Raw genomic sequence first — 9,078 nt, 5'->3', positions numbered from 1 at the left:
ATGTTAAAATTTATGAATGCGTCTGTGGGGTTGACTGCTAAATGTAATGGACTTGAGTCGAGGACGGGTTGGTCCTGGGACCTCTGTTGTTTAATATATATATAAATGATTTAGATTCAGGTTTGAGTAGCAACATTTGCAAATTTGCCGATGATACGAAAATCGGTAGGGAAATTAATTCGGAAGAAGACTTACTATCACTTCAAGTTGATCTAGATAGGGTTTTGAAATGGTCAAAGGATTGGCAGATGCACTTTAATGCTGATAAATGTAAAGTTCTGAGGTTAGGTAATGATGATAGAGTTACATGATGCGAGCTAGATGGTGTTGAGATTGCGAAGTCGGATTGCGAAAGGGATCTGGGAGTTATGATTAGTAAGAATTTAAGCTGAGTAGACGCAGGCTAACAGTAAGGAAAGAGCAAGAAAAATTCTTTATAGACAGCATAGAACATTGGTATAACAATTATGGGCCTGAGAATGTACAACAGTTTTTGATGACCTCATAAATAATACCTATGAGGCCATCAAAAATAGTGAGTCACGCCAAACAAAAAGAAGTACTGGTAAACAGGTCAGACACAACCAGTACTATGATGATGCTAAACTGAAAGAGCTTAAGGAGCCATGGTAACCGAAAACCTGAAGAAAAATGGAATATTTACGAAAAATACTACAACGTTCTGGTAACACTGTGGTCCAAACCGTTTAATGCTATCTTCAAAAATAACGTAATTAGAGTCAAATTTCCCGCTGCAACTTTCGTGAATCTGGTCCTCGCGGCGTGCGTGTGCCGTGGGGTATTGTATCTTACGTTGTAGAAGTCTTATTTTTCGTAATAGCGTTGAAAAAAACATGTTATGCATAAAATGAATATAAACTCACTCATTGGCAACAGTATTGTGTGAGAGAGAGGGTGGTACGTGGCTCAGGCCCTCAGTGACTGTATGTCTCTCGTGGGGAGTGGTCCTATCGCTGACGCGCTCTCACAATATCTCCCAGAACTCATGCTATTATTGTTATTTGTACTGCAATATGACTTACCAAACGAACAAGAGACAAGCATTGAAAGCTAGATGCATGCGAGCTCTCCATAGAAGGTACGAACTGGCCGCAAATGCGTAAATCACGCATTGTCACGAGTGACCGCGAGTAGAGTAACTTGTCGCGCGCGCTACTCAACTCCAACTTTTACAACTAGATCTGGTTTCACAGCCTTTATTTATTATTCAATTTACATGAAACTTGCACACTATATGTAGAGTTTACGCCTCTAAAAACTTACGTCATTATTCTTATCTACATAGATTTATTGATTTTATAAATAATGATACACTTCATTTTGTTGCATACGTTTTTGGGAAACTTTTAAAAATCTGTATTTAGGAAAGACTTGGGTAAATACTGGTTCAGTAACAGGGTTGTTGATTTGTGGAACCAATTGCCACATAACATTGTGGAGGTGGGGTCTCTCGATTGTTTCAAGCATGGGTTGGACATGTATATGAGTGGGATTGGGTGGTTATAAATAGGAGCTGTCTCGTATGGGCCAATAGGCCTTCTGCAGTTGCCTTTGTTCTATGTTCTTATGTTTACAAGTGGATTGATGGACACAACAAACGGGATAATAATAGGGTATTAAAAGTATCAACACAAGACAGAACACGAAAGAATGGGTATAAATTGGATAAATTTAGATTTAGGAAAGACTTGGGTAAATACTGGTTCGGTAACAGGGTTGTTGATTTGTGGAACCAATTACCGCATAACGTGGTGGAGGTGGTGTCCCTCGATTGTTTCAAGCGCGGGTTGGACATGTTTATGAGTGGGATTGGGTGGTTATAAATAGGAGCTGCCTCGTACGGGCCAATAGGCCTTCTGCAGTTATCTTTGTTTTTATATTCATATGCTCTCATAATCTTGCTCCTCCTCCCCACCCGTCTTCTATCCCTCACTGACACCTGACTCCTACCCTCTTCTCTAGGACACTAATAAATACGCCTCCATCCTAAACATGGCACACCATCTGATCACTCCTGCTGTCCGTCATTAGTACTGTTCGATACTCGCTTCCTCCTTAAGAGCAGGAGAGATTACTGAAAGAGGGAATACGGAAAACAAACGGCATAGACAGACACGATAAAGCACCAAATTTATTGGGATCGTTTCAAAGAGCTCTAAATGTTCTCTCTAGAAAGGAGATGAGTGAGGTACCAAATAATATACATATCGAAAATATTGGAGGGCAAGCTCCCAAATCCCAGTAAAATAACAACATACTGGAGTGAACGATATGAAAGGAAAATTCAGATTAGAATCATTGAAGAGTAAGCCCAAAGGCACAATCAGAGAACATTGTATAAACATCAGAGGTTCACGGTTGTTCAACATACCCCCAGCGAGCATAAGAAATATTGCCGGAACAAACGTGGACGTCTTCAAGAGAATTCTTGACAGTTTTCTTCAAGAAGTGCAGGACCAACCGGGCTGTGGTGGATATGTGGTCCTACAGGCCGCTCTAAGCACTAGCCCGCTGGACCAAGCGCTCAATGAGTCAAGCCTGGTCCTCCGGCCGGGCTTGGGGAGTATTAGAACTTCCAGAACGCCATCCAGGTACAGTACTAAATTTGTAATATAAATAAAAGCTCAGGATTATGTAAATACGCTCTTGTCAAATGCAGTCGTGTGTCATTGTCTGGCTAGTAATTATTCTTGGAATGATGGCACACACAATGGCCCTGTGTGCACTGCCTGGAGATTAGGGCAGATATTGACAGGCTAATGAAGCAGGTGAAACCATAATGTAGGGCAAGGTGTCTCGCAGGGATCCAAAGGAGAAGCGCCATCGAGATAGCTGGCGAGTGGTGGATCAATTGAGTTAAGGCGGCAAAGGACGTCAAAGAAATCAAGAACACTGGTTAAAACGTAGAACCACTCCAGTTGAATGGGATAAGACCTTGTGCGGTAACTAAGAAGAGAAGCTGAGCATCACAACAAAAGTCTGGGCATGTGTCGAGATCTTGGCACATGCGCTGGTTAGGCAAAACCCTCTGCTCTACAAATGCAAGTGGTTGGGCATATTCTCTGCGGCCAAGGGGTAAAGTTAATAAGAAATAGTGTGATGTAATATGATCAAGCCCACTGTCTGCGTCTCGGTAAACAATATCCACCGAGCTAGAAACAGAAATTTAAATATAGTTGCAATGACAAAGATATTGTACGAGTAATACAATTCCAATACTAAATAACTGGAAAGCTTGCATTAGTAAGAACACCATGTATGCTGTTACACGACATACTTTTCATGGAAGGCGTGTGGCAGCTTTTGCAGAGTCAAGTGCGTAGGACTGTTGTAGGCATCACAGAAAAAGTGATATGGTTATGGCCATTGGAAGCTGTGGCTGCTGTTGTAGCCGCTTCAACGTGAATTAGGTCGATGTACTGTTGCAAATTACAACACAAGATAAAGTACGAGGTAGTGAGTCAAAAACTACATCACTTATCAAATTGTAGAGGAAAACGAGTGGTAACACACGCGAGTAGTCAGATTGTGGTCACACCGAGGTGTGGTCAAAGATTAAGACAGCCTTAGGTCACGTAAGCCAATGTTACAGCCAAGAGGTCACAAAGGTTGATCCAAAGTTCTTGGAAACAAATAGATATACGTTTAATGTAATTATAGCGTCCTTGGGATGCTGGGTGTGGTAGTGAATGCAATGACCAGTTGGAGGGCAGTCTTGTGGAAGCCGCGGTTTCATCAAGTATTCCTCTTTATCTGCTTTTGACAGTGGCAGACACCAGCCTAATGTGGGGACCCGATGTGATCTTGTTAACTCCAGTCGAGTCTGCATTGTGTGAATATGGTAGATTAACCGGGTGTGGAGTGTTGTAGTGATGATTCTGGGTTGAACTTAGAGGTTACGAGTTACAGATGATGGGCAGGTTTGTCTAGTGCGTTTATTGCCAAGGGTTGCCAATTTCCAGTACAAACCTATTGGTACACCTCAAGGGTCTAGGTGGAGAAAAATACATTGTATGAAGTTATATTTCATGAAGCTAATGATATACAGTAGGGTAAATATTGTATTCAGAACGAATCTGGGTTTGAGTTTACGACAGACAACAATAAATGAATCCACTAACAAACGTCAATGTATGAACAAAACACGGAACAATTAACAATATAATAGAGGAAACCAACTATTTTACACTAATCTATTTCGGTCGAGCATGAGAAGTGGCAATACGTCTAAGAATTAAATGCAGTGCGAGAGTGGGACTGAAAATTTTGCTCAGCAAACTGTTGAGAGAATTAAATGGAAAATGATCTACCTAATAATAGAAGTTACACACAAGTCATCAAACTTTAAGAGAAGAGAACAGCTTTTATGGGAACTAATATCTAGAGCTTCTAGGTCTAACAATAAACACCGACTAATTTGAGTACAATAAACTTCATTTGCTATACAGGAAATTAATTAGTTTTAAATTTATGACTGCTTCATTAAACAAAATAATATTGTGCCAACACAATAAGATAATATAGACTTGTGTAACAGGGAGACACTGATAAGTAGCATCTTAAAAGGGAGAGAGTTAGGCAACAGAGATCACGAGGAAATTACCTTAAAGAAGACACGAAAAAGTTGTTTGAGAGAAACTTAAGGCGCCAGATTTTTCTCACATCTGATTCATATATTTAGGGGTTCTTTGGGAATTTTAAATTTGGCAGACCTGAACATGGGAGTTGGGCAGTTCTTGAGCCTTGTCTTGTTTACCGAGGTGGTTACTGGATTATGATGTAATGTTTTTATTTAAAAAAAAATACAAATAAAACCCAGAAACGTGGTATGCTATAGATTGATGATTTAAAATAGTAGTGACCCAAAATGAATAACCATGGCACTAAAGATCCTAACCAGAAAACGGAAGGCTCAATACAAACAAATTATGACACGAATATTTAAGAAAATGTACGAATTTTAGGGCAAGCAAAGAAAGCCTTCAGTGTTTCACCAGATGAAACAAAGATTACAGACAACACCGAGCTATTAAAAAGTAAGTTTAATAACTGATAATGAAAATAATTTAAATTACGAAATCATAAGAAAGTACCAAAGAACATTATGAATACAGCAGCACAAATCTACGTAGAATGTGCAGATGACGTCCTGACAAGTTTAGTGGTTACCAGAGGAAATTATTAAACAAACAAACAAATATAAAAGGATGCAATGGCGATCACAGGTAGGAGGAGGAGGTGGTAAGCTGCCACAGTCACAAGGTCACCTGACCTTAAGGCAGACAGGATGTCTCCAAGGGACAGTCAGAGATTGCAGGTATTTCAAATATAATGTTTATATGAAACTCTGTGGGTTAATTTTTTACTTTAATCATCTTAAAGTTAAGTGAGCAATACTTTCGAGCGTTTCCTGCATCATTTAAAAAAAAAATAGCTAAAATATATTTAAAATTTGGGATGTGATTACAATACCCCTGAACATGTTTTTTTCTCTCTTCAGAGCCAGCTATGTTTATACGTTCTGCTTGTAGGGGAATCTGGCTCCAAGATATTGATGATAAATCTCATAAGTCATTCGAAGGACCATCCTTAAGAAAAGGAAATAATTGGAGAACCAGTGCCTATGGATCTCTTATATAAGTATGACGGAAATCTATTACTGTATAATGAATGAACTGTAGTTATAATAAATTACGAAGCCAAATCCCTCCACACACTTGGAGGGGTTTGATTAGTACAGAGAAAGTAACACATTTCAAGTACAGAGAAATGAAGATTAATACACATGATATATTGAATATGAAATTTTGAAGATTTTAATTAATCTTTGGATTAATAAAATACAATATTCTATAAACTACATGAACGAAATAACAGCTTAGCTGTATGAAGGAAAACTACCATTCATTGGGATATATTCGTCACGAGAAACTTTTTTCATCAGGCTATCCTGGGAACACGTGATCGAGGCGGCATCAAATCTTCCTTATGATCAGCAATTCCAAGTTGAAAGGCGAGTAGTATGTAGAAATCCTCTAGTGTTATAATACCACGTATTTCTAAATTAGATGTGGTAAAGCCCTGTAAACACACTTACTGGTTATTTTTAATGAGTGTGCAGCATAACGACAAATCGTCCTACCTATTATGTTAAATGTGATCACAAGAAACAGGGGAATTGTACTTAGAGATTTGCCGATACTGATGTCTGTGATATGATGAAGCAGTCACGTCCTCCTAGCGTCCATAGTGGCATGGATGGTGGGTTGATGAGCCGGTAATTTGACCAGCTTCCAGACAATCTCTCAAGCTTAATGGCGTCGCTTGCCAGCCCTTCCTCCTTCCCGGGTAGCTCGCCATGCGCAGTTTTGCTATGGCGCGCTTAATATTATCTATGATTTAATTAATATCCCGGTTTATAGGAACTAAAGACTATCAGGAATTACAGAGAATTGCTTTGTCTTATTTGACAATATTCAAATTCTCATTTCTTAACAATTAAATGAACGTTTGTTCAATATGAGAGAGTACTGAATATAAATTCAGTCTTATGTAAATGCGCTGGAATAGCAATTCGTAATTGCAAGAATTATTACCAGCTAATAAACAATACTATATAAACGAATATAAATGTATTATCTGCTTAAATTCACTAAGTATATTCATGCAATAGAGCTATTAAATAATAATACTCTCTAAAGAATGTGAAATAAAGAGAATTTAATATAATTCTCATGAATGTAAATATTTTCCCTTTCGTCGTGTGATCTGATGGAACACTTGACTAGAATTTCTGGGGAAATGAGGCGTTATTATGAGTTAATTAAATGATGTTAATTTCACTAATCTACTGGTTAGTAGTGTTAGTAAAATTATATTACACAGTACAAGAATAGTTTCTTAAGGTACTGAATATTAGTAATAAAGTGCTGGATATTTCCAACCCTGCTATTATACCCCCTCAAAGCTAAACAGGATAATAGAAATTCGCTTGTGTTACTTTAAACAACGAGCTAAACTTTCCCCAGTTCTTAAGCACCTGAACATCAATCTAGTGGTTAAAAATAACATGATTAAGCCCATTTTAATCAGGAACTCGCCCCTCTCTTCAGCAGGGGGAGTGAGTGTGAGAGTGAGTTTGTGTTTTCGATCTCTTGTAACGATTGGGAGTGTGAAGCTTTGACAAACTAGTAAATCTTTGAGTTCGCACTTAACAACATTGTGCGATTAGAATGGGCCTAACAATCCAATGCATTGCATTAACATGTTTGTAATGCATTGCATTTACATTGCAGTGTTGCATCCTCAACGGTGCTGTTTTCGGCCTCAGTGTAGCATTCATCCACCACATGCTGCTGCCGGGACTGAAGCAGGTGCTGGGGCTCTTCCTGGATGAGGAACAGGGGCCAGTGTGATCGTTTGTGCTGCCCATCCTCACGAACCCATCCTCTTAAAAATAAAGTCGCTTTTTGCTCGTATGCGCGCTATGGCCGAAAATGGACGTAATGTTACATGAAGTCGGCTCACAAAAGTGATGTACTGTCCCGTTTTCTGTTTGAGTCCTCTGGCTTACTCAGAAAGGTTAGGAGAGGAAACTTTTAATTAACATTTTTCATGATGTCTTAAAACTTAAGGAGAATTTCCTGCCCACCTAACCTACCAGCAGACCCTAAACTTACTGTTTTGGAAAAAAAGAGATCCAAACTATACTTTCATTTTTTTCCATTTTCAAATTACGTCCATATTCGTTCATATTCGGCCATACGGGCAACTGGCCATTCACCCGTAATTTGTAAGAGGACAAGTTGGGCCATCTTCAACACATTGTGGTTCCTGCCACTCCTTGTGCTCTCCAGGATCATTAACACCATATGGTTTCAAGACACAGCTGACAATGCGTATCCCCAGCACCTAGGACGTCGCCACCTAATAAGCAGCATCAGTAAACTTGTAACCGATATTCTTATCTCCATCTTTGTCCAGTTTCTTTTTCTCATACAGGCTAGCTTGATGAAGCTGGAGCCTCTGGTGGGTGTAGATTTGATCCTGAACGGTATTCACCTGTGTATGCTTAATGCTCTCTATGCCTTTGAGTACAGATGGTTTAACATGGGTTGGGAACTATAGAAGAGATTAAGTTTCATCGAGGAGAACTGGCCGTACTTCATGGGGTTTGGCCTTCCCCTGGCACTTATCACAATGTATCAATCTTCAATGTATATTAGTGGATATCTCTTTGCTTTGTCACTTCCTGTTTTCATCATCAGTGCCAACGAGGCTGATCCAGTGTTCAACACCAATGGTTGCCAAATGCATTTGTTTTCTTTGGTAGTTGTGTGTCCATCCGCATCATCCAGATTCTAGTCACAAGATATCGTCCACCGATTCCCAGCAAGACTCCTCAGCCATCTCCTTAACGCTCTACTTCCATTCTTCCCAGTAAACGTTATGAAGATTGTTTTACTCAATGGGAATTGCTTCAGACATTTGAAGCTGTTTTATTGTCTGTGACCAAAGCAAAAGTTGCTTCACTAAAGATGCAACAATATTTCATATTAATATTGCTTGGCCGGCAGTTGTTCTGTTGTATACTAAGAATTATTTTGACCACATGTTGATTGATGATGATTTAGAGATCCCATCTCTCTTCCCCAGAAGTGGAGCTACATGTATTAATCCATGGATTTTTTATATCCACATAACTTGGTCAAATAGGTCATCGACGGGGGTGGTTTCTTACGCCCCCTTACTCACTCAACTGGAACTTGTTCCATCAGCTATGAGAGTTGTTATTTGGCTGCCTCTCTTGCCATCTTGTGCAAGGGACTATAGTTAGCAATAGTATCTGAGGAAAATATGCGAGTGTATAGTAATTTTAAGGTGTTATGAGTGGCTTGTGAAGTCTATGAGAAATATAGAACAAGAAATGTGACTGTACTTAAAATAGTAAAATGGAGTGAGACATTGACAGTATGTGACGAATTTGTAAGCTCATAAATGACTCATGAGTAAGTAGATGTAAGGAAGCCAGACAGCTGGATGGACAGCGCTTCGGAT

At 39.3% G+C, this 9,078-nt stretch overlaps 1 pseudogene; it reads left to right on the top strand.

Moving 5' to 3' along the window:
• Positions 1-5,308: 5,308 nt before the first annotated feature.
• On the top strand, positions 5,309-8,385 carry LOC138363995 (etoposide-induced protein 2.4 homolog pseudogene; annotated as a pseudogene).
• Positions 8,386-9,078: the final 693 nt, after the last annotated feature.

The sequence above is a fragment of the Procambarus clarkii genome, chromosome 12 (genome assembly GCF_040958095.1).
Source record: "Procambarus clarkii isolate CNS0578487 chromosome 12, FALCON_Pclarkii_2.0, whole genome shotgun sequence".
NCBI classification, from domain to species: domain Eukaryota; kingdom Metazoa; phylum Arthropoda; class Malacostraca; order Decapoda; family Cambaridae; genus Procambarus; species Procambarus clarkii.
The sequence above is the reverse complement of the archived record's forward strand: the minus strand, read 5'-3'. Positions and strand labels throughout refer to the sequence as shown.